The 26,504-nt window shown below is 39.8% G+C and overlaps 1 protein-coding gene across 13 annotated transcripts in view; it reads left to right on the top strand.

Annotated features, from left to right (window-relative positions):
• Positions 1–26,504, top strand: part of SGMS1 (sphingomyelin synthase 1) — a 225,450-nt gene that overhangs the window by 73,512 nt on the left and 125,434 nt on the right. For 9 of the 13 annotated variants that reach the window (XM_081157505.1, XM_081157514.1, XM_081157515.1 and 6 more), the window contains one exon: positions 3,234–3,322. The exons of the other annotated variants lie outside the window; for them this stretch is intronic. The gene's annotated coding sequence lies outside the window, so the exon portion shown is untranslated. The remainder of the gene's footprint in view (positions 1–3,233; positions 3,323–26,504) is intronic. 13 annotated transcript variants of the gene reach the window in all.

The following is a 26,504-nucleotide window of genomic DNA, read 5'->3' as shown; positions in this document are numbered from 1 at the left end:
TATATGCTCAAAGCGTTTGAGTCTTAACCCCTTCAGTAGAGCAGCCCTGCGATGCTTAAGCATCACTGATGTTGAAGGCAGAGAGGAGACGAGGGGTCTGGCGCTGGACTTGCCCTTCTGTGTAAACTGGACACCATGTGAGGCAGTTGTTGTTCGTCACTGGGCAGCAGGCAGCCAGGGCTGTGATCCTCGTGAGAAGAGAATCACATGAGGTGACAACCACATCTGCCCTGGCGCTCTGCTCCAGCACTTTTCCAGCCTTTGTCCTGGGCGGGGACCCTTAGGGAGCACGGTGGTCTCATGGAGTACGGGGCTTCCCAGGAGGCTGGGCACTGCGGAGGCGGGAGCCATGCTCGGGGAGGCCAGAAGCTGGAATGTGTATGTGTAGTAGGTGAGATGTAGCAGAGAGCAGCTGCTGCCAGGTTTGGAAGAGTGGCCATGCCAGAGGTCATGGAGTCCTGAGGGAAGTGGAGAGTTCTGGCCTAGCGAGGGTGGAGAGGCCGTGCTGAGCACCAAGATACCAGAAAGACCACGTCTTAGGAGTAAGGACCGTGCCTTAGAGTAGGGCCAGATGCCAGAACTGTGGACACAACTGAAACAGGCCTGTCTTAACCAAGTATGAAACCAAGTCTGACAGGATTAAGAGGATCTGCCAGTAATTTAACTGCCATTGGAATCAAACCGAATACCTTCTTATTGTCTACCTTATAATAGAAAAGAAGCATGCAAAGAAGCAGGTAAATGGGACTCATGTTTAAAATGAAAAGTAATCAATACAAATAGACAGCGCCTTTAAAGCCATGCTATACTAGATCTTGGCCTCTGACAACATTCTCCACTGAAAGGAATCGGGGCTTTTTGGAGAAATGACTGTGTTCAGATAAGAGATGGGGTAGGTATAAGATGAGCCCAGAACTTTATTTTTAAAAAATTTAAAATATGTTTTTATTGATTTCAGAGAGGAAGAGAGAGGGAGGGAGGGAGGGGGAGAGAGAGAGAGAGAGAGAAACATCAGTGATGAGAGAGAGTCATCGATCGATTGGCTGCCTCCTGCCCTACTGGGGATCAAGCCCACAACCCGGGTATGTCCCCTGACTGGGAATCAAACTGTGACCTACTGGGGATCAAGCCCACAACCCGGGTATGTCCCCTGACTGGGAATCAAACTGTGACCTACTGGTTCATAGGTCAGTGCCCAACCACGGAGTCATGCAAGCCAGGCTGAACCCAGAACTTTTTTTTTAAATTTAAATGTTAGCAAGTAAGGATATAACAGTAAGGAAAAATGATGGGAGCCTGGCCGGTTTTGCTCAGTGGTTAGAGCATCAGCCCGCGGACTGAAGGGTCCTAGGTTTGAATCTGGCCAAGGGCACATGCCTCCGTTGCAGGCTTGGTCCCCAGCCCTGTCAGGGCGTGTGCGGGAGGCCACCAATCGATGTGTCTCTCTCACATCCATGTTTCTCTCCCTTCCACTTTCTCTGAAAAGCAATGGAAAAAATATCCTCAGGTGAGGATTAAAAAAAAAAATGATGGGCGCATGTTACAAAGATAAAGGAGTCAGTTTAATGGGGTGCCCACTGGCTAAGTCAGAGACCGTTTGAGCACCAAAAATTAAGTCCAGCGATAAATTATAAACCCTGGAAAAAGTAGGCCTTCAGACATCCATATTGATCATAAGTAGAGAAGTAGACAAATAATGTACAGTACTGAGTAATGACTGACAATGTGGAGGGAATGCTGTGGCCATCCCAGTCAGGTTTCGATCAGGCACGGATCACCAGTGGCTGCTAAAGCTAGGGGGGAGTTTCGCTGAGGGACAAGATATTTTCACGGTCTTAAAGTATCTCCCTAAAGATTACTTATTAGTTGCAAGGGAAAAAAATAATAATTTTCCATTGGAGAAATTAGACAAAACCTTGGCTGGATGATCAAAATTAACATTGCCAAGGAGGGTCAGGTGGATGGTATGTGTTTTCAAATATGACACCTGCAGAAGAAAACATCGCCTGTGTGGTTTTTTTGGCTGATAGTGCATGACTTGAATTAAGTCAGGAGGAAATGTCAGACAAGTCAAAAGGAAGTGTTTTATTCATATAAAAAAGGGGGAGGACTGTATTTTTGTAAAGCATCAGTGTAATAAAAGACAAAGGAAAGCTGTGTGTTTCGGATTAAAGGCAGTGAAGTGCAATACCTAACCCTGAGCTGGGATCCCCAGTTGGAGGAAAAGAAATGCTCTAATGTGGGTTGGGTTAGTTGAAAATGGTGGTAGATAAAAGTATTGTGTCAGTATTAAATCTAAGATTGATAATAACATTATGGCTATTTAAGAATTCCTCTGTTCTTAAGAAATAAATTCACGAGTATTTAGATGTGAAGAACCATGATGTATGGAACTTATCTCCACATGGCTCAGGAAAAAATGTTGAGTGAATGTGTCTGTAGACAGAGTGAATGATTAATGGGTTCAGTGTTAATAATAGGTGAATTTGGGTAAAGAACATATGGTATTCTTTGAACTAGTACTATTCTACAACTTTTCTATAAGCTTGAAGTTATTTTCAAGTTAAAAAAAAAGTCCTGGCAATATAACAATGACTTAAAGAGAAAAGAATATTCAAAAAAGATACATGTGTTTCTTAACTGTCTTGGTGTGGATTTTCTACTCTTTGGGTTGTCTCTGGTAAATAAACATTTAATCCTGTCACACAGTATCTTTATCATTCAGCAGGCAAAGCCATTTCTGTGTCTATTGGCTAAGAAAGTAAATCTAGTGCAAGAAGAAATAATAAGACTTCTTTTCAAGTTGAAGCCATTATATCATTTTGTGCCATAGAAGAATTTAGAACAAGGAGTCATAGAGGTGGTTCTAATTCCTCCTTTGGTATTTTCTGGCTGAATGGCCGTGGAAAGTTCTCTAACCTTTGGGAAGTTTGGCTGCTGCATTTTAAAATACTACGTACCTATTTTCAAGATCTTAAGGCTCAGATGAGAAGATGCATGCAAAAGCTTTTTGTAAATAATAATGGTTTCCTGTACAAACATTAAATTGCTGTTAGTAGTTGTGGTTAAAGATGAATAATGGCTTAGCCTAAGGTAGAGATTTTCCTTAGCTCCAGGAGCTCTTTTTTCTTTTAAATGTCAAGATTAATTCTAGAAGAGGGATTCTTTCCCCAGTAGGCCCTTTGGTTCTTTCTGGTTGCCCTCTTTCTCATTTCCTGTCTGTCTTGTTCCAGGCAAAGCTTCAGTGACTGAGGAGTTGTGGATTCTCTGAATTTCAAGAACAGTGAAATGGGAGCAAAGTAGAGGGTGTATGAAAGAGCATGTAAGTCAAACTCATTGTTCTACCCATTCCCAAATGTCTCATGGACCTGAAGTTCTTAAGAATAGCTCCTGCTTGGCTCTGAGATTGTGTGTGAGGCTCTGATGGGTAGAGGTATCTTCCAAGCCTTCGAGGTGTCCCAGGTCAAAACCACCAGCTGAGGTTTTGGAGGAAAAAGGACTGAAGGAGTCAGCTTCCTCATAGGAGGAGGAAGACAACATGGGCCAGGTTGGTTGAAATTCATAAACAAAAGGGCACAGGAAATAATGTCCACCTGAGTCACAGAAGTGACAGAAAAGGTGCTGCTGGACCTGAAGTCACATAAACCAGCACATTTATTTATTTATTATTTTTTAAATATATCTTTATAGATTTCAGAGAGAGGAAAGGAGAGGGAGAGAGAGAGAGATAGAAACATCAATGATGAGAGAGTCATTGATAGAGCCCACAATTCCTGGGCATCTGCCCTGACTGGGAATCGAACCCGGATCGCCTGGATCCCAGGTTGATGCTCAACCACTGAGCCACGCCCGGCCGGGCTAAACCAGCACATTTAAAAGTTTAACATTTAAACATTACATTTAAAAGGAAAAAGACCACCTGTGTTAAGGACAGTCGCTACCTTAGTGTAATCCCATTTTTCATCTTTAACCAAAGCTATTAATAATAATTTAATTTTATAGAAGAAATTATTAGGAAAGGTTCTAAGGAGGCCTGGGAGAGTCATTTGGGGCCAGGCCTTTCCCTTTGATCTGGAAATACTTTTGATTGAGGCTCTTCAGTCTAAAAGATTACAGTTCTAAGGCCAGCCCTCTTCTCTGGAATTGAGTAGCCGTGGTCAGCGCTGCCTGTGTCAGTCTGAGACGAGATGAAGAGCTTGCTCTAGAACATAGACCAGTAAACTGCTTCCTTCATTGAGAAAGTCTTGTGCCAAAAGTAAAAATTAGCTGAACGAAATAGTATTCTGAGTGTTGGTAGTTAATTTCTATTCTGGCACATAATTACTATGTATATATCCAAACAGTATGTTGATTAGTTTTGTTTGTTTTTAAGCTTGATAAGAGTGGTACATTGGGTGAAGTGTTCTACAACTTGCATTTTTCACTCGGTTATGTTGTTAAAATTCACTTGTATGCAATAACAGTAAATTAATTTTTAATGTTAAAAAAAATTCTGTTGTGAAAATCTGTTAGAGTTTATCTGTTGCTCCACTTCCTTCCAACTTTTGGTATTCTGTTGCCAGTCTGGCACATATAAAATAGCATATGCATGTGGTCTTAATTTGCATTTTCCTGATTAATGCTAACATTGAGCATCTTTCTTTTTGGTATCTTTGGAAAACAGTTCATGACTTTAATGTTGAGAAATTTTTTAGTCTTATATGGCTAGTGCAGTGCTGATTCTGTTTTAGTTTTTTTATTTTGTTTTTTGAAACACAGTCTATCACTATCTTTCTTTTAACTCTGTGTGTTTTTTATTGCTAATTTAATTTTTTTCATTTGGATAGAAATTTTTGTTCTCATTCAAATGTTTTTTTCTTTGCTTATTTGGAACTCATGTGTCCTATTTCTGTTCTTCTAATGATTGTGCTGAAAGTGTATTCTTAACAGTTTTAAAGTCAATCAGTAGTTAAGGTATTTTAATCCCCTTCTGGAATAATACAAAACTCATAGGACACCTAATGAAGACTGTCTCCTTCTGTGCTTATGTGTTCTTTTCATTGTTTCAGTTCTATGATTCACTATACAAATTAAGTAATTATTACTGTTTAGATATGGTATCTGTTTAACTGTATGTTTACGATTTCTTGCTTTTCTTCCCTTCTTGCATCTTATACTTTTCCTCTGGTGACACTTGCCTTCTTCAGATTTTTTCCCCTTAGAATCTCTTGGTGGTAACATTTATCAAATTTGATTTATGTGAAAACATCTTTATTTCACTCTCAGAGTTCTTAGTTGACAGTTGTTTCCTACCAGTATTGTGAACATACTATTTATTGCACTGTCCTATGGCTTTCATTTTTGTTCTTAGGAAACCTATTAGTAGTCTTTCATTTGCCATTTTTTAGTAGGTGATTTGGCTTACTTTGAGATAGTTTATTTGTCATTGGGGTTCTGCAGTTTCACTACAATGTTATGTGCAACTTTCTGGTTTTTATCCTGTTTATATTTGCTGCATTTCTTGTATGTGTGGATTCATGTTATTCATCAGCTCTGACAGTTTCTCAGCTGTTAATACTTTGAATACTGGCTCTCTTTCATCATTTCAGTTGTCTCCTGGTTTTGATTAAATAGATGTTAGAACTTCACTTTTTATTTTTTATGTTTTTTCATTTGTATTTGATATTTTCTTCCTTGTCTTTCTTTGTTTCATTCTGGGTAATTTCTTAAGATTTAGCTTCTAATTCAGTAATTTTCTATTCAGCTGTGTTGAGTCTTTTATTTCACCCATCTCTGGAGTTTTTAATTTCAGTGATTATATTTCTTCATTTCTAAAAGCTTTATTTCTGCTTCATATCTGCGTGAGTATTTTTTGATGGTCTCTTTCTGTTTGTTCATTTTTTACTCCATTTTTCATATCTTTAAACAACACCAAAGAGAGTTATTTGATAAATGCTGGTATCTGAAATCCTTGGAGGTCTAAATCGGTGCTTGTGGTTTGTTTCCTAGTGTGCAGTTTTGATTATGTGCTAATATTTGTTTGATAATTTTACCTTAGAATCTTGAGGTTTTCTTGAAATTTCTGTGTGTTTGTAGTAGGAGCCAGGAGGATACTTACAGATGCAGGACCACTTTTGTTCCCTTTAGGAATCCTGGTTTTAGGTTGGGCTTTCCCCACATTGCTGAAAGCTGAAAGTCTAGATTGCCTATCCCATTGCTGGTATTCATAGTTGCCTCCAGGGCAACTCCTGCCTTCTTTGCTCAGGTTTCAGTGCACTGTTCCTGCCATTTCCTCCTGGGCTTTGTTTCTTTACCTGGAGCTTAACCAAATGCATTAAGAAATATTTTGTAAAATAATTTATTCAGAATCTAATTATAGTATATCAGAAGGGCCCTGCAAATTTTAGTCTACCACAGTTCCTAAATTAGTATTGCCCAAGCCATATTTTAAAATCAGTTTTTTTCTGTACATGGTTTTATAAATTTTCTTAAACCCTTTAAATTTTACGTGATAAATTACTTTATTTCACCTAGGGATAGGAAAATATTGAAGGTAGTGATTTATTTGGAAGCTAGCTTATTCACATCTGTACTCATATCTCATACTCTCTGCTTACACTTTTGCCTGTGTTTTCTTTTTTTCTAGTTAAGCTATTGAATATTTACTTCCTTGAAAGTTGGAATTACTACTTTTGGAATAACTCATAAGAACAGAGTTCTTACTCAGCACCCCTTTATTATACCTCCCAGTCTATTTTCTTTTATAGATCATTTTTCTTTCTATCCAGAATACTGGGTATAAAAGATTAAGTGGTGGATCTATGCGTGTGGATGCTTTTCCTTCTCACATATAGTGCAGAAAATTGATGTTCACTGTTGTGAATTAGAGGCATCACCTGTAAACTCCACGTTTTTACATTCTACATCCCCTTAAAAGGTGTAGAAAGCAGGATCAAGTTTTTGGTCTATAAAATGTTAAACTGACTTTGACACTTGAAAAATTTTAAATTTCAAAATGGATGTTAGTTGAGCTGACTGATTTCATAGTTTATTCATTCTGCAGGCGCATACCATACCTTTGCAGAGGCCTCACAGATCTGACAGGCGAATGTGTGTGGATTAGGACTTTGTGATAAAAGTGATATGTTAGCGATGTTTCCAATCTGCAAAATCTTTACGCTTTGTAGGCCACAGGCAGCGTTCTTGTAATACTACTGTAATCATAGAAAAGACAAGGCACTGAAAACATTCCTAGGAAATGCTGAGCTCTGTCACTAGAGATTCTTTGAGGGACTGCCATGTATATATACATATGTGTGTGTATGTGTATATATATATTTGTTGATATACAAGTTGTCCTAAAAAATGTATACACACTTAACAGCTGATAGCTCAATTGATGTTTCTTTTTTTTTTCAGATTTAACCCATTGGAATTAATAATTATTCAATAAGTATTCAAAGTGTGTATACATTTTTAGGGACACCCTATATATGAACCTCATGGTAACCACAAACCAAAAAACCTACAGTAGATACACAAAAATAAAGATAAAGAACCCAAAATAATACTAAAGACAGCCAACAAGTCACAAGGGAGGAAACCAAGAGAATAACAGAGGAACAAAGAACTTCTAAAACAACCAATAAAGAATTAACAAAATGGCAATAAGTACGTATCTATCAATAATTGCTTTAAATGTAAATGGACTAAATGCTCCAATTAAAAGATATAGAGTGACTGAATGGATAAAAAAAACACAAGACCCATCTATATGCTGCCTACAAAACTCAACTTCAGATTGAAAGACACACACAGACTGAAAGTGACTGGGTGGGAAAATATATTTCATGCAAATAGAAGTGAAAGGAAAGCTGGGGTAGTAATATTCATATCAGACAAAATAGATTTTAAAACAGTGACTATTAAGAGAGACAAAGAAGCCCTGGCTGGGTAGCTTAGTTGGTTAGAGCTACTTCCCGATACGCCAAGATTGTGGGTTTGATCCCCAATCAAGGGCATATACAAGAATCAACCAGTGAATGCATAAATAAGTGGAACAACAAATAGATGTCCCCCCCCAAAAAAAATAAATTTAAAAAAATTAAAAAGAGACAAAGAAGGCCATCACATAATGATAAAGGGGTCAATCCATGAAGAAGATATAAATTCATAAATATTTATGCACTTAATATAGGAGCATCTAAATGTATGAAGCAAATATTAACAGACATACAGGGAGAAATTGACAGTTATACAATAATAGTAGGGGACTTTAATGCCCCATTTAATCAATAGATAGATCATCCAGACAGAAAATCAGTAAGGAAACATTGGCCTTAAATGACACATTATACCAGATGAAGTTAATAGGTATATACAGAACATTTCATCCAAAGAGTGCAGAATACACGTTCTTTTCAAGTGCCAACAAATTGAACAACCTAGAAGAAATGAATAAATTTCTTGAAACATACAGCTCTCTAAGATTGAACCAGGGAGAAACAGAAAATTTTACTAGCAATGAAAAAGTGAATCAGTAATAAAAAACTTAAAAATAAAAGTCCAGGACCAGCCGGCTTAATAGGTGAATTTTACCACACATTCAAAGGAGAATTAATATCTCTTCTTAAAAATATTGGAGGGGGAGGAATGCTTTCAAACTCATTCTATGAGGCCAGCATTACCTTGATACCAAAACCAGACAAAGACACTACAAAAAAATAAAATTGCGGGACAGTATTCCTGATGAACATAGATGCAAAATTCTCAAAAAAGTATTAGCAATCTGAATTCAACAATACATTAAAATGATCATACACCATGATCATGTGGAATTTATTTCAGGGATGCAAGGATGTTTCAACATCTGCAAATCAATGTGATAACCCACATTAACAAAATGAGGGATAAAAATTATATGATCATCTCAATAGATGCAGAAAAAGCATCAACATCCATTTATGATAAAAACTCTCAACAAAGTGGGTATAGAGGGAACATATTTCAACATAATAAAGGCTATATATGACAAATCCTCAACTAAGATAATACTCTATGGTGAAGACCTGAAAGCATTTCCTCTAAGATCAGGAAGAAGACAAAGATGCCCACTCTTACCCCTCTTATTTTATATAGCATTGGAAGTCCTAGCCATAGTAATCAGACAAGAAAAAGAAATAAAAGGAATCCAAATTGGGAAGGAAGAAGTATAACTGTCACTTGTTGCAGATGACATAATACTATATATAGAAATTGATAAAAGACTCCACCAAGACATCGTTAGAACTAATAAATGAATTCAGTAAAGTTGCTGGATAACAAAATTAATATATAGAAATCTGTTGTGTTTCTATACACTAATAATGAGCCATCAGAAAGATAAATTAAGAAAACAATCCCATTTACAATTGCATCAAAAAGAATAAAATACCTAGGAATAAATTTAACCAAAGAGTGGAAGCAATTTAGTGTAACTTGAACTTGTGGGACCAGGGGCCTGCTCCTACTTAGCACCTTGCATCAGAGGATTTCAGTGTTTTTAGCAACTTGCATTACAGTAGTAACATTTATGAGCCATATATGGGCATAATAGAAAAAGTTATAAGTGAAAACTGATTGAAGATTGTCCCTATTAATGTTTTAATATATTTCAGATCATCACCTGGTGGCTCTTTGAGCTGCTGTCCCTGAAATTTGCTAGTTGTTGAAGTAGGGTGGCTACTGTGGTCTGTGGCTGCCTGAGGTGCCCTCTCCTCTTCTTTTTAGGGAGTTTACTTTTATGTTAACTTACCATCTTGGTCTGCTTCAGGGTTGGCAAAGGTCAAGGTGCTGGTTAAGAGAAAGTCTTGGTGAAAAGTCATGTGGTGATTTATTTGCAATAGAGGTTTGGAAAACATGGGTGGAATAATTTTCTGATAATTTAAAATAATTGTAAAACAACTGTTTTAAGATTGGAAAACAATTAGTGTTTTGATTTTGGAGTTCCTGCATTTACTAATTACTAAATGTAAACAATTTCTATATGCAGGTGCCAAGAGCAGCTTCTTTCTTTCATCAGCTATTTAGCCAGCCTGGGAGGCTCCCTTAGTAGCTAGCTCCGGAGGCCTTTCAGGGTTGTAGCCAGCCCTCACTGGCCTTGGCATAGGTCACTGATTCATATGCAGAGGGCCTCAAAGTGTTTGGGAAGCTTATGTTTCAGGTTAGGGAAGATTAGGGTCTCTCTGGAAAGAGGCAGAAGCATGTACAGCAAACTAACTGTTTCTGGAAGGTTTTTTTCCCCTCCCTCATTTTTTATTGATTTCTTAGTGACTCCCCCAGCAGCTGTTGCAGATGCTTGCTTCTTTTTGAACTCTTGATCTCCCTCAGCTCAGTTTTTGGCAAATGCTCACTGGCTCAGATACACCGTGTTCCTGTGGGAAGGCTGCAAATACTGAGGACGAGGCTAGGTTACCAGTCTATACCACATAGTGTTTTAATCTTTTAGCAAATCTTTTACTTTTCATTCATGGATAGTACTTGTCACAATTTCTGTTGCGTGTGTATGTGAATATCTCTCCACTCTAAATTCTTTTAAAGGCAGGGACTGCCATGGTGAGCATTTTATCCATGCTGTTTACACTGGGCTTGCCATATAATAAAGAAAGAATGAACAGGACACACACTCATCCTAAAAAGTGAACTTCTTTGTCAACAATGGTTTACATATAGCAGCCTGATAATAGATCATTGTTTTTTATTATTATTGATTTTAGAGAGAGGAAGGGAGAGAGACAGAGAGAGAGAAACAGCATATGAGAAAGAAACATTGATCGGTTGCCTCCCGCAAGCACTCCAGCCTGGAATGGAACCCATAACCTGGGTATGTCCTTTTGGTGTATGGGATGACACTCCAACCAACTGAGCCACACAGGCCAGGGCAATAAATGACTTTTCATTTGGTCAAGGGAAAAGGGCAGAAGAAAGTTATCGTTTACCATAGCCCTTACAGCCATTGATGTTTGTAAAACCAGACAGGTCTTTTAAAAATATAATGTGCTTTGATCGAACAGATCTATATCGTGATTGTGACAGTGTTTATATGAATCTATATGTGTGATAAAATTTTATAGAACAGTATTAACAATAAATATAAATTAAAAAATTTATAGAACTGTATGCAAAAAGACAAAAGTACATGTAAAAACTAGTGAAATCTGATTAAGGTCTGTAGTTTAGTTACTAGTAGTATACAATGTCAAGTTCCTTTTTTTGCTAATTGTATTGTGGTTATGTAAGATAAAGACGAGTCCTGGGGAAAGGATAGACAGGAACTCTTTACTATTTCACAACTTCTGTGTGAGTCTAAAATTATTTCAAAATCAAAAGTTAAAAGAAAAGCACAATGAGATCCCACCATATACCTATTAAGATAGCTAAAAAACAGGCAAATGAAACAAAAATAGATAATACCAAGCCCTGGCAAAGACAAGAACTCTATTGCATTGCTGGTGGGAAGGTAAAAGGGTACAACCATTTTGGAAAACAGGTAGTTTCTTACAAAGTTAAACATATGTGTACTATATGAGCCAGCAGGTTTCCAGCTGGGTATTTACCCACGAGATATGAAAACCTCTGTTCACACAAAAACCTGTATACTAATATTTCTAACAGCTTTAATCATAACTGCTCATAACTGGAAAAAACTCAAATGTCCTTCAGCAAGTGAATGGATAAATAAAGTAATATATCTATCAATGGAATATTACTCAGCAATAATAAAAGACAAACACAACTATTTGGATGAATCCCAAATAAATGCATTGTGCCATGTGAAAGAAGCCAAACTCAAAAGGTACATCCTGTGAGACTCAAAAGGGTACTTGCTTACTATATATAATTCCATTTATATGACGTTATGGAGGAGGCTGAAGTATAGGGTCAGGAAACAGATCAGTGGTTGTCTGTGGATGGGGGAAAGGATTGGCCTACAATGTCATAAGGAACTTCTGGGTTGAACAAAATGTTTATCTTGATTGTGGAGTTGATTACATGACTGTATGTTTCAAAACTCATAGAATTGTACATTAAAAAGAATGGGTTACTGTATATAAATTATACTCCAATAAATCTGACTTTAACATGAAAACAATACTACCACCACCAAAAAAAAAATAAAAATTAACAATGGTCTTTAGCTTAACCACTAGTAAAGAATTCAGTGTCTGCCACTTGCCTATGACTGAGAAGGATTTGAAAGGTCATTAGTTACACAAGATGTCTCATTCAGACATGAACATAGCCTCTTAAGTACTTTGGCCTCTAATTGAGCAATGGAAATAACTATTACCATAGAGCTGGGAGCTGTAACATTTGTTAAACTGAATGCTGCTGGGAGATTAAAACAAAAGCTTCTGGCTCTCACTTTAGTGGGTATAGTCTTTAGCATGTGAAAATTTAATTGAATACCACTGTATCTTTTCTCCTGGCTCCTTTGTCATTAAATGAGCCATTAATGGAAAAGACTTGAGTTTTTGGATTGTTTTAAATCTCAGCTGTAACAACTGTAGTGTCATCCGCTGTCCCTCCACCCCCCATGGATTATAAAATGTCCTATTGGGAAAGCAACTCTGATTTGGTGGGAGGGAGGGAGGGAGAGATAATTTCAGCGCTACAGGAAGTAGTCTAATTTAAATATAACTCACAAATGTTTATAGCAGGAATAGGAATATTCATACTGGACATTTGAAGTCCTCAAACTCTGAAGCAGTGTTTCTTTATTTGTTTTTTAATGACCCTAAGGTTATTTTTTTTGTTTTTTAAAGAATTTTTTATTGATTTTTAGAGAGAGAAAGGGAGAGAGACACAGAGAGAGGAGCATCCATGTGAGAGCGATACTTCAGCTGCCTCTGCATGCCCCACACTGGGATTGAGCCCGCCCTTACTGGGAATTGAACTGGTGGCCTCTCAGTGCATGGGGCAACACTCAACCAACGCGCAACCACACTTGCCAGGGCTGAAGCACTGTTTCTTGATAATCAGCATTCTTTGTAAATCAGAGTCACACTTTGATTTTGAAAGAAGATTTAAACTCTGAACTCTTGGCTGTGATTTGTGGGGTTGAAGGGTATAACTTCTACCTTTATGGGACAGATATCTGGATAATGCATAGGAGATAACTAGCAACAGTCTTTTCCCAGCACAAGTCTCCTTGTTAACTTAAAACTGGGATTTACTAGATTGGTTTGGATTTAATGCTATCCAGTAGTCATTTCAGTTGAGCAAACACTTAGTAATTATTAACCACATGTCATGCCTATTATGAGGTGTTGGGTTTGCCCAGACAAATGAGCCTCAAGCCCTGTTTTCAAGGAGTTCACCATACAGCACGTGAACCAAGCTATGCACAGCTCCCTTAAATTCAGCTACAGGGGAGACCCTTAGGAGGAAGCCCTAACCTAGGGGATGACATTTGAATTAGCCTCTGTGTGTAAGTAGAATTTTGTTCTCTGTGGAAGAGAGGAAGCCTGGATTTTTCAAGCAGGAGGAGCTGAGTGCTATGTGAAAGCTTTTGTAGTCAGGGAATCATGACTAAGAAACTGGACAAAGAATTTCTCCCCTTCGTCCCCAACTAAGTAAGAGTTAAAATAAAAGCAGTGTATATATAGTAAATAAGATATAAAATTATAAGTAATTTACCCTCTTTCCTCCCCTGTATTAGTTTCTATTGTTGCTGTAATTAATTACCGCCATGATAGTGCTGGTTGTGAAACAACACAAATTTATCTTATGCTTTTGTAGATCAGAACCCGACATGGATCACCCTGGGTTAAAATCAGTGAGTCTGAGGCTTTCAGCCTTTTCTGGCTTCCAGGGGCTGCCAGTATTCTTTGGCTCATGGTTTCTTCTTTATCTTCTCTCTGATTATTTTTCTGTAGTCAAATCCAGGAAAGGGTCTCTGATTTTAAGGATCTGTGTGATTAGATTGGGCCCACCTGGGTAATCCAGGATACTCTTCCCATCTCAGTATCCTTAACTTATTAAAAATTTTTTTAAATGTAAGTGCAGTTGGTATACAACCTTATATTGGTTATATTAGTTTCAGGTGTACAGTAGAGTCACTTGACATTTTTATACCTTACAATGTGATCACCCCACTAACTCTAGTAATCATCTGTCACTATGTAAACTTATCACAATATTATTGACTATATTCCCCTTCCCCTTTTCACCCATTCCCTCACCCCTTCCCTTCTGGTAACCATCCCTTTGGTCTCTGTTTCTATGAGTCTGTTTCTGTTTTATTTGTTTGGATTTTTTAGATTCTACATATAAGTGAAACCATATGGTATTTGTCTTTCTCTGCCTGACTTATTTCACTTTGAATTCTCTATAGCTCCATCCACATTGTCGTAATGGCAAGATTTTATTCTTTTCATTGCTGAGTAATATTTCATTGTATGTATGTGTGTATGTGTACATACATCTTCAATACCCTTAATTTAGTCACATTTCCCAATCCCCTTTGGCCATGTAAAGCAACATATCACAGATTTGGGGGTTAGGATGGACATGGGGCCGTTATTCTGCTGACCCCGTCCTCCCATCCTTACTCCTTATTTTCTTCCCCACTGGTAAGCTATTTGGGCACCAGAGCTTTTATATTTATAATTTTTAAAATTTATATTTAAAATTTAAAAAGTTTTTTTCCTTTTCATTGAATTTATTGGGGTGACACTGGTTAACAAAATTATACAGGTTTCAGGTGCACAATCCCACAGCACATCCTCTGTGCACTGCATTGTGTGTGCACCACGCCAAGTCAAGTCTCGGTCCATCAGCATTTGTCCCCCCATACCCCCCCTCCCCCCGGCAATCACCACTCTGTGGTTCATGTCTATGAGTGTTTTCCCTTTTTTCTTCTTCTTTGCTTAATCCACATTATATCCATGTTTGATCATACTATGTAAAGTTAAACCTTAAAGCTCTTTCCTTGTACTTGCACCTACTAAACTACCTCTTTCATTTTAAATGCTGTAATGGAATTCTAGTTAGCAGGTGTTACTTTCGTTGAAGGTCACAAACAATGCAGTAGTGACCACCACTGGACTTACATCTTCATGTCTTCTCCACACATGTCCTTAGGGAAAATATACTGAATTACTAGAATAGGAGAACCTCTGGGTTGTTCATTTTGAAAGAAGAATTTGAGAAATTAATAAAAGAGACGAGAAAAGAAATGCTTGATACTAAAGAAAGGAAGTTCATTAAAAAGCATCGAAGATGGAAGTGAGCGTTAATTTATGGCTTAGTATGTGCCAGTCTCTATGTTAGAGGATGACTTCCTTTTTCTCACTTGATATTTCACTGTGATACCAAGAGAGATGTCGATAGCCCCAGCTTATTGACGAGGAGAGTGCACGGTAGGAACTAGAGTAAGGTCATGGCTCTAGGATTCCACTCTGTCTTGCTGCCCACCTCAGAGACAGTGAGGACTCTGAAAGCTATGACCTCTACCTCTCAGTCCTCAAGTGTACTCAGCAAGTGGGGAATTGTGAATATTCTTAGATTATTTAGCTCTTTAAATGTTGGTGCTGCTATTGCATGCATTCTCCTTTGATTTTTTTACTTTAAAAACACCGCCCAGAATGAGTGACTGTACTTTAAATAGAGCATCCCTGTTGCACAGCATCCTTAGGAACCCAGGCGTTGCCTAAAGCCTGAGGTCCAGCAGCTCTGGCCGCGTGGCTAGGCTGACAGGAGCTGGGCGAGTGCTCCCTCCTGGGATCTACCTAGGGAGGTGAAGCAGGCTTCCTCCCGTCTCAGGCCGAGCCGGGGCTTACCGTAACCAGGGGAGCCTCGGTTAGAACAGAATTCTCCTGGAGTTGCTACTCTGGGGTGTTAGTGTATTGGGGTTTGAAGCTCCTGAGGATGGCAGGAGGCCCATTAGGGCTGCTTCTCCAATAGAGCTTCCAACACCAAGCATACATTACCTGGCAGGCCTGGTGGTGGCTGTAAGTGGTATTATGTATTATAGCAGACTGTTGGCTGTTAGCTGGCTAATTTGGGAAGGGGGAGAGGTGGTTGGATTCCACTATAAACTGACCTGCATGCGGGTGATAGGGTTTGCCCCAGGGATCATAAAAATCAGGGTGTAGGGGTACATCCAAATGCTCAGGCCTTATTCCACTAGCTCTTGTACAGCAAGCAGTGGGATTGTGTGTGAAACTGCGTTTACTGCTCCTTCAGGGTGAGCAGTGTTAGATAAAAGAGTGTCAGGGCTGCCTGCTTTCCAGCCTGTTGAGCTCAGCTCTGCTTGGCCTGGGCCCAGGACCTCAATGTTCCTGGGCTTCTGTCACTTAGAGAAGAGGTCCCTGGGAGTGCAGGCACAAGGAGCTACTTATGTGAATTCAGACCAGTGGTAGCTGCAAGAAAGGAGAGTGATAAAGTCCTCCTGTTTTGCTGTCGCTCAACTCTAAAAGGTACTTTAGGATTTTTATAACATTGCAGTGTTCCTTAGGAAAGCTTGACTTGGGGCATTTATTCTGAGGGTTTTGGGGACTTTCTGTGAGGGGAGGTGCTATCTATCAGAAGGACAGTCTGACAGGGATGGACCTGTTGGCTGGACCTAGCCACCAACAGGCTGTGTGATCTTGTTCCAGGTACTTTCCCTCTCTGGGCCTTTAATCCAGGGAGCTTATATTAGAGCAGCTGAGTGATTTGCACTCAGTACCGGCACTGGCACATTTGGTAGTAGATCACTGGGTCCCAACTGACATGCTTTGCAGCCTGACAGAGTTGCTTCTGATTCCTGGGTTGCAGCGCTTATCAGCTCTGTGACAGTAAGCAAGTGACTTCTCCTTCACCTCCTTGTTCAGATGGGGATCAGGTTACTTGGATCACGGCACAGTTGCAGAGGTTCCGTTCAGTTAAGTGAGGTAATGTGAGCAAAGCACTTAGTAGAGTATCTGGCACCTGCCTCCTGAGGGTACAGCTCATGGGGACCCCATTAGCATGTAAGCTGTTTGGTACGTGAGGGTCTTGCAGCAGAGTGAGTGGCTCCCATTAACTTTAATAATAAAAAAAAAAATTCTGGCAACTGGACCAGCAGGATGTTGTTTCCTCACTGCTTTCTGTTCCTTCACATCATGTGAATTTGCTGCTGACCTAGTGGGGTCTGGGAGTGGGCAGCTCTGCTCACTGGGCTGCCCTTTAGAAGAGATACTATAACAGGAAACAAAACTGACGGCACACATGTTCTAAATGGCTCAACTTGGGATTTCTCAATTTGGGATTTATGTCAATATAGTTTTTTCATTGTTCCTAACTTTTGTTATTAGAAAAGAAATTTGTGAGTCATATATGATGCAGTGGAAAAAAGCAGCTGTATTTTCTTGAGAGAGAAGACAGGGAAGCTTGAAAAGGAAGGCTTCATCTCTTTGCAAACCTTTATTGAACTCTGCTATTTGTAAGGCCCTGGAGATGCAAGCATGAGTATCGCTGATGTGGTCCTTGCCGTCATGGAGATTAGGTTGTCGGGGCAGGACAGGTAGATATTCAGTTGCAGGAGTGATGATTTCAGTACAGGAGTGGCAGTGCTTAGAGGAGGAGTGTGGAATCAGTGTGTGATGTAGGATCGCATATGATGGGAGATCAGGACAGTCACCCGGGGTGACATTTAGCTTGAGGTGAAGGAGGAGAGAGAGAGCATGCCAGGGCAGATGAGGAAGGCAGAAGGAACACACGACCAACGGCTCCCTGGCAGAAGGGAGCTGGGCCTATCAGAGAATGTAAAAGGCCAACGTAGCTTCGAGACTAGTGAGCTTTGGGGACAGAGGGGCGTGAATGATCTACAGAGGTGGGCAAGGGCTGGTGGCCGGGACATGAAGGGGCCAAATTTTATTCCAGAGAACAGCTGGAAGCATTGAGCTGTTTAGGGAAGGGCCATGATATGATTACATACTCGATCTTAAAAGGTCACTCTCACTGCTTAGTGGAGAATAGCTTTGGGGAGGGGAGCATAAAGGTATGGGGAAACAGTCTGGAGGCTTCTGCAGTCATCCAGGTTTGTAATGGCAAAGCCTTATGTTGCTCAGGTTGGGGGAGTGGAGATGGATATTTAAGAGGTGCAGTCTACAGGATGCCTGATTGGCTGGATGGGGAGCTAGATGGTAGGGTTGAAAGGAAAGATTGCTCAGTTCCAGTCCCGAGCTGCCGGGAGAAGGGTGGTGCCATCTGGGCTGCTAGAAAATGTGGGGGGATTGTGGTTTGGGGCAGTGTCTGCTGGGCACTCGCCTTCCTCTTTGGGGATATACTCCCCCTACATATTGTGTGGCTTGCTCCCGATCTCCCTCAGGCCTCTGCTCAAATCTCCCCATATTAGGGAGACCTTTGGGTCCACCTCACTTGCATCAGTCCTGCCCCTCTCTGCTCTATTTTACTCTGCAGCACCAATCACCATCTGACAAACTGCTCATTTTCTTACTTGGTTACAGTATATGTCCTTCTAGAGAATGTGAGCTCCTTGAGGGCAAGGGGTTTTGTCTATTTTATTTCCTGTTGTATTGGTAGCACCTAAAACAGTACCTGGCATATAGGCCCTCAATAAATATAGAGTGTCCCAAAAAATGTATACATACACTTTGAATAATTATAAAGGTGGTATTTATTAAAATATATTTCATGCCTGGCCAGGTGTGGCTCAGTGGTTGAGCATTGACCTAGGATCCAGGCGATTGGGGTTCGATTCCCAGTCAGGGCACATGCCTGGGTTGTGGGCTCGATCAATGACTCTCTCATCATTGATGTTTCTCTCTCCCTCCCTCTCCTTTCCTCTCTCTGAAATCAATAAAGATATATTAAAATAAATAAATAAATAAATAAATAAATAAATAAATAAAAATAGATTTCATTTTCAAAATTGAGCTCTCAGCTGTTAGAGTGTGTAAACATTTTTGGGGACACCCTGTACTTGTTGAATGAATCATGAGTTTGATTTTAGTTCCTTTTCTGTACCCTTTTCAAACTTGATTGACTTTTAAGGTGAGGCTAGCAAAGGTGGGGCATAGCGGTACTGCTGTTCATTTGACATATCAAATCTTTTTAAAAAAATTTAGGGAGGATGAGTGGAAAAGTTTGATCCCCCCCCCCTTTTTAAAAAATTCAGTGTTAGGGTGGAAGAGAGCAGCTATGAAAATGTTTAAATATCACATCTTTTTTTGTTTTTATAAATGGGTATAAAAACCAAAATGTCCATCTGTTAAATTGTTCAGATTGGGGGGCTAAATTATAGCACATTGTAATTCCTCTAAGCTACTTGTTTTTCTGGGAGGGGCTATTGACTTTGATGACATCGTTTTTACTTTCTGGGGAAAGGTATGGAGGCTAAGATCAAAACTGCCTCAAATTTGAGGGCAGCACTGGATACAAACCTTTCATAAGAGATCTTGTTGGATCTCTAGATCTCTGCATAGCCAGTAATTGGAAAGGACTAATAATTCAGATGTGTTCCTAAACTTACTAACTTTTGAGAATAAATCTATTGCCATCACTTGTGAAAAATGAACAGGATCTCTGATTGTGAAAGAGGAGGCTGTGTATGTGATGGTTACGAATACAGCTGTTGGAGTCACACCTCTCTTTGAATCACCATCACTTACTAGTTATGTAACCTTGCACAGGTTACTTAACCTTTACTTAAACAGTGTTACCAAAATTGTATTGTTATTTGAGGGGTTAGGAGAAAACAAATAATGTGTTATTGTTAACACTGAAGAGCTAACCTAATTGATGCTATTACTAAATGGGATTTAGAGGTAGCAGTATCTTAAAGTGAACAAAATGTTAGAGAGTATAGTTGGTCCAGTCCAACGTTCCTCAAACTTGCCTGAGCATAAGAATATCCTCAGGGTGCTTGAGAAGATGTAGTTCTCAGGCACCACCCAGATGTGCTGAATCGGATCCCTGGAGGTGGGTCCTGGGAACCTTGCTCCTGTAGGTAGGTGATGACACACCTCAGCTTTTGTGAGCCTGTCCTTGGTTTCAGATATTCTGCCTGGTGGATTTCAGGCATGTGTTTATACTTGCCAGATTATGCCCCAATTTTCAGACAGGAAATACGGTCACTGTTTATATAGGCCATCTTATTCAGAGTCCTCTCTAATCAAAGCAGATAGAACTTGCTTCTGGGTTCCCAGGAACACGAGATGATGTGTAGCGACGAAATAGCATAGCGTCGGTTTAAGTTATTGGCCTTCTTGACCTTTCTTTCTCTTTACGAAACCTGTACAATCTTATAACCTGCTCTGGGAAATACATGCAGTGACATGGTCAACATGTCTTGACAACTTCGTTCTCCCCAGTCTCCGAGGCCTCAGTCACTCGGGCCGTCAGAGTGACAGTGACCCAGGAAGCAGTGTCCACACATGCAAAGCGACCCCCCAGGGTTTGTTATTGGAGGCCAGGGCTGCAGAGCTGCTCTTTCCTCTGCGAGCTGGGAACCAGGAAGGAACGTTCCACTCGACTGCACCTAGGACAGCGTGTTCTTCATCAGCTGTTCTGGAAAAACAGCATTTTGTTTGCACACAAGCCTGCAAGTTCATTTCCCCTCTCTGGCCCAGGCAGTAACTAAAATCATTTTCCTATCAGCGACGAAGAAAGATGAGCTTCTAAAACTTTTACTGTGAGGGCTGATATTCCAGTGGAGCCACACCTCTGGGAGGAATCCAGGATTTTCACTTTCGGGGAGGTGGTGGGACTCCCCACACCGGGTGGGGCTGCTGTCGTGGGCCTCTCCCATGAGTCTATGGAGATTTTCTGTAGCAGCCATTTTTCTGTTGGTCATAGTTTCGTATTGATATTTTACTTCACTTTATTTCAGGTTGGCCTCATCTGTATCTTTTTGTTTGCATTACCATGGGAGAAATGGATTTGTGCTAAGAATCTTATTAGGATGATAAGGTCATTTTCTTGACCTGTGACAAATCAATCCACTTTTAGGAACTTTTTTAAAAATTGAAAAGTTGACATGTATTTATAAATTTGCATATTTTTACTTCCTTAGGAAAAGCCTGTGAGGTCTTGAGGGCATCTACCTAAATACATTTAAAGTTAAGAATCTAGAGATTGAAAGGGAAGGTATTTCTTACTCTTTTTCCCCTTGCCTTAATATTTTCATGTGACAAAATGTTGTATCTGCACAGCATTAAATGGCGGAATCCTAAAATTTTAGTGAATTTAAAAACTACTCATTAGGGAAATGTTGTGAAATATGGGCAGAGTTGGCACACCTAAAGGACTAAGCCTTCCAGACGGGCCGGGCCAAGGGCGCGGCCGGTGTGCAGGTGAGTGCGCTTCTCTCGGGCGGACAGGTGGAAGGAGTCCGGCCCTCGGCGGGGACTGAACCTTTCCCTCTCCAGGAGCTTGGCGATGGGATGAGTCTAGGCCTGCTTTGCCGCCTCCTTTCCTCACTTCTCTTGTTGTTCTGGCATTTTTTTTTTCTTTCCTTATTTGTAAACCATCTTTGTGTGGGAAGAGGCTGGAGGTGGAAGTTCAGGAGTCATTTTTTACTGTAGAGGTGACCACCCAGGTAAGCGGTTCTGATCAGTCATAGCCACAGATTGGTATCTTGTCAGGTGAGGGGCCTCTGGGGGAGGAGGGAGTTTGTGGAAGAACAGCTGGGACCTGGACACTTGCGTCCTGTTGACAGGGAGGAGGTGTGGACCACACCGGGCATTTCTAAGTTGCAAATATAGTATATAGTGAAGAAACACAGTCTCTGCTTACAAAGAAAGCCCTCTGTTCAAAGAAACTAAAAACCCCTACTCCCTCCGTCCCCCAGCAAACATACATACAGCAAAAATGGACAATAACCAGGATGTGCAATTTAAATTTTGTTAAATACCCATACTTACAATTGTAATTGTTTATGTAATTATGTCTAATTATCTAAAAAGTAGTCCTAAGGTTTTTTATTAGGGTTTTAATGATACCATGTATGTTAACATCTCACCATATTGTCTAACCTGTTTAAAAGTGGGGTTCCTATTTTATACTTTTCTCCAAACTCCTGCTGCACCAAACACAGGACAAAGCACCTTATAATAGGGACTCTGAGACGACTTGTTGAATTGAGTCCCAGCGTAGCTCAGTGGATTGTGTAGGTGGAATTCTGCACTACTTGCCTGTGGGTGTTCACGTATTCATGATGTTTATTTACAAGCTGTTTTAGTTCAAGAAATGCTTGCTAATTTCTCTTAGTCTGTGTGTGAATCATGTGGAATTATCTCTGCAAATTAGTTTTTTAAATTGACACAGAGAGGAGGGGAAGATCAGACGTGTTTCATTAAGTGCTCTGCCTGGGTAATTAAAAATGTAACGAAGTGCTTTTGTATGTAATACAGCATTTTGCATAAAATTATGTATAAAATAGATAATTGTAGATAGCTGCTGTTGTCATCTTCCCATAATTTAGAACTCTTTTCATTTGTGTTAGAATGATGGAGTTTGGGGACCGATTCCTTCCTTCTGTCCAGTTCTCAGCATGGAAGGAGACCCCAAGGGCGATGCTGTGAATAGGCAAGGGAGAGGAGGTCCTCCGCGGGGACTGAGGGGCTTGAGAAAGGGGGGGCACAACAGGGCCCACTGTGGGAAGCATGGGTGTTATTGCCAGAGCCTAATTTCAAGAGAGGATGACAAAAGATGAATGTGGTGTGGCCAGGACACTCCATTCAGAGAAGTTCTTAACTGCTCTTGGGCTTTAAGCAGGAAGTGACAAGGTACAGTTGCAGCTTTAGGAAGATCTCTGTACTGTTTGGGGGTGAACCGAAGCCACCACAGCATTTGCGAGTTCAGTTGCTCCTCCTTGCAGCCTCCCTCTGCCTGCCTCTGCTTTAGTTTTTGGGAAGCACTTGTCACCAGATCACACAGTATTTGCTTGATTGATTCACTTGCTCCATGACTGCTTTCCTACCTAGAATGTGAACTCCCGAGGGCAAGGCTATGTCTGAATTCCATACGGTGTCACCGGTGCCACCATAATGCCCGGCAAGTAACAGGTGCTCAGCAAGGATGTATTAACCAATCAAATGCTTGAGTCAGTTTCTGAAATCAAAGTGGGTCATTGCTCTCCCCCCCAAATCGAATAATTGATTACAAAAGGAAAAGATAGTAACAGTTCAGTGGGGAACCTGGACAACACTTTGAACAAAGGATCAAAATTAACTTCCCAGTAAGGGACACTGGTGTCACTGCTCCTGGGTGTTATACCCAGTCAAGAATGGGGCATCTGACTAATTGTGAAGAAATGTCAGGGAAACCCAAATTGAAGAGTATTCTCTAAAAATGACTGGCATGTATTCTTCAAAAATATCAATGGCATGAAACACAAAAGCCGAAGCAGTGTTTCAGTTTAAAGAACACTAAGGAGACATAAGGGTTGAAAGCAGTTTGTGATTCTGTGCTGGGTCCTGGGGGAAAGAAAACTGCTGTAAAGGTCATTAAGATGATTGATGAAATTAAAATATTCAGAGGGGGCCAGGGAAACATCACGAGCAAACAAGAGTGCTTATGTATAATTTAGCTCTTTGGATAAAATGTCAGGATTCATAAGCCACATATCTGGGCAGCTGGAGCGTGTTGCAGAACCAGGGCAGCAGGTGAAAGATCAGCAGGGGCAAGAACCCTAGAATCGGATTCCGGAGACCAGGCTTCCGTCCAGGCTCTGCTACCGAAGCTGGGTGGCGGCCGTTCCTTCTCAGAGGTTGGAGTTCGGAGGTTCAGAGACTCTGGCTGTTACATAACCTTGAGTCTGACCAGCAGACCTAGTTCCACGGATATGAATGCCAGGGCTTACTGTGGCTGCCTTGAGGGGTAGGATTCAGATTTCAAAGCCAATGAAGGAGGAAAAGTAAAGACGGTGACTGACAAGGTTTCCTGTTTGTTGGCACTGGGATCGTATTTGCTGGTTTCTTCTTGATGGTCAAATTACAATGCAAACCCGGAGGGAGGTGGGGATAGAAGGAAGCGCCAAGGACGCAGAACATACAGCTTTGCAGAGAATGTGCAGAGAGTGTAGAGTGGGGAAGGTAATTTCAGGAATTTATTTTAGAGGACGTGTTTTGATGTCAGTCCTGTTTCAGCCCAGTTCCTTCTGCCTGGCCCAGAGATCACTGAGACACAGTGATGATAGATATTTCTAAGGTGGCCATGCGCCTTCCTAGGGTTGGTTAAAGAGTTCTTTGAAAAATCAGCTGAGATCCCCCGTTAAATCTTGAACCACCAAAGAAAGAGTTAAAAATTACATATTCATATACCATAATCATTGAAATTAGAAAAGGATTTTAAAGCATTTTAACCTAACAATGGTTGAAACAGAGTTTCCTGGTTAAACCTGAACTAATAAATCTAAACAAAGGCCATTACTAGGGCATTCTACTGTTTTGAACCGCTTCCTTGAGTGGGTGGAAGAAAGGTTAATGTGCGTTTTTATTAGCCAAGGTGGAGAGATGAAGACTGTCCAGAGACCTGGAGCCAGTAACATAATTTAGATTTTAGAGTGTTATTTTATGTGAATGCTTTTCAGCGGAGTATGTAAATAATGTGTCAAAATTTTAAGGAGTAATTGAAATGTAGTAATATTAATGGAACCTGAATCAGAATCCTATGTAGAGATTAAAAGCGTTAATAAACGTGGAGTGCTTAGAAAAATGCCTGGTGCAGGCATACACACACACACACACACACACACACGCACACACACGCACACACAGGTAAAGGGTCTTTAAGTGTTTTGATGATGAATCAGCACCCTTTTGATTTATTTTTTATTTCAAAATCCATTTTCATTTGCTTAAATGTGAAGTATGCATACATACATCTTTTATAACTGCTTCAGGTTCCCACGTATTTTATGTTTTACTGTAATTTGTTAGTAAATTTATAGAAAGAACAAACTAACAGCAATTATTTAGTAGGAATTTGGTTTAAATGATTTCTAAGTCTTTCCCTCAAGTTCTGTGAATTTGAGTGAGAAGCCAGGTAAAGATGGCAAAGTAAAAGATCCCTAGACAGGCTTCAACAGATTAAGCTTGCTTTATCTTATTTTATTTAATACAGTATGTGAATTTAGCCTAAGCCATACTTTAAAACATAGCCCTTTGTCATTAACTCTTTAATTAATTAACCAAGAGAACATAAAAAAGCAATTTTGTCTCACAATATGCTTTTCCCTTTTGCTATAACCAGATTAAGTACAAAATATGTGACAAGTTCATGTTACCCCTTTTCAAATTGTGATAACAGGTGCAATTTTGTACTATGCTACCACTGCTTAATTTTGATAGCCTGCCTACTCTAGAGAATATTTATCTTTATATATTTATATATAAGAAAATGCTATTCAGGTACAGTGACAGCTTTGAGAGTATGCGTATAAATTGTACCAAATGGGATCATCCAAATAAATTTGGAAAGGACATGCATATATAAAGTGCTAAATATGGGATCTTTTGTGACTTACCTTTTAGTGGTATTCTAGTAATAATGAAACTTTCTCCTCCTTGTCATCTGTTATTCTTTTAGTGCTTATTAGATGCCAGGCACATGCCAAGTGCTTTATACAAATTTGCAATTTAATTCTCCCACAACTTTAAGACATAGGTATTCACAGCTCCATTTCACAAATGAGGAAACGAAGGTTTAGAGAAGGGGCACATTTTAACCTCAGAAGTGGTGGTTTCAGATTTGAATAGAAGATGGTTTTGTCTAATTGTTTTTTTGTTGTTGTTTTGTTTTGTTTAACTGCTTTATTAAAATTACCTCTCAGAAGATGATTATTCAGCATACTCATGAGAACCAGATTTGCTAACATTCTTAGCCAACTATGTAGGTGGGACAAAAGTTTAATTTAATTAACCAGTTTTAAAGTTAAAAAAAAAAATAAAAGATTGCCATAAAAATGGCTATTATCAAAATACTCCAGAAATGACAAGTGTTGGCGAGGATATGGATAAATTGGAACCCTTATGCTTAGTAGGAATGTAAGCTAATACAGTTGCTATGGAAAACAGTGTGGCGGTCCCTCAAAAAATTAAAAATATAATTACCATATGATCCAGCAATTCTACTTCTGAGTATCTAATAGAAGTGACAACAGGATCTTGAAGAGATATTTGCACACCCATTTTCATAGCAGCATTAGTCACAGTAACCAAGAGGTGGGAGCAAATGTCCATTGATGAATAGATAGATAAAATGTGGTATATACAAATAATGAAATACTATGCAGCCTTGGAAAGGAAGGAAATTCTAACAAATGCTGCAACATGGATGAACTTGGAGACGTGCTAAGTAAAATAAGCCAACCACAAAAGGACAAATACTGTATGGTTCCACTTACATTAAGTACCTAGAGTATTCAAAATTACAGGGACAGAATGTAGAATGGTGGTTTCCAGGGGCTGGGGTGAGGGGTGGGGAGTTACTGTTCAGCGGGTATAGAATTTCACTTTGGGAAGATGAGAAAGTGCTGGAGATTGATGGTGGTGATG

The sequence above is a fragment of the Miniopterus schreibersii genome (genome assembly GCF_964146895.1).
Source record: "Miniopterus schreibersii genome assembly, chromosome: 14".
Classification (NCBI taxonomy): Eukaryota; Metazoa; Chordata; class Mammalia; order Chiroptera; family Miniopteridae; genus Miniopterus; species Miniopterus schreibersii.
This window is presented reverse-complemented; position numbering and strand designations above follow the sequence as displayed.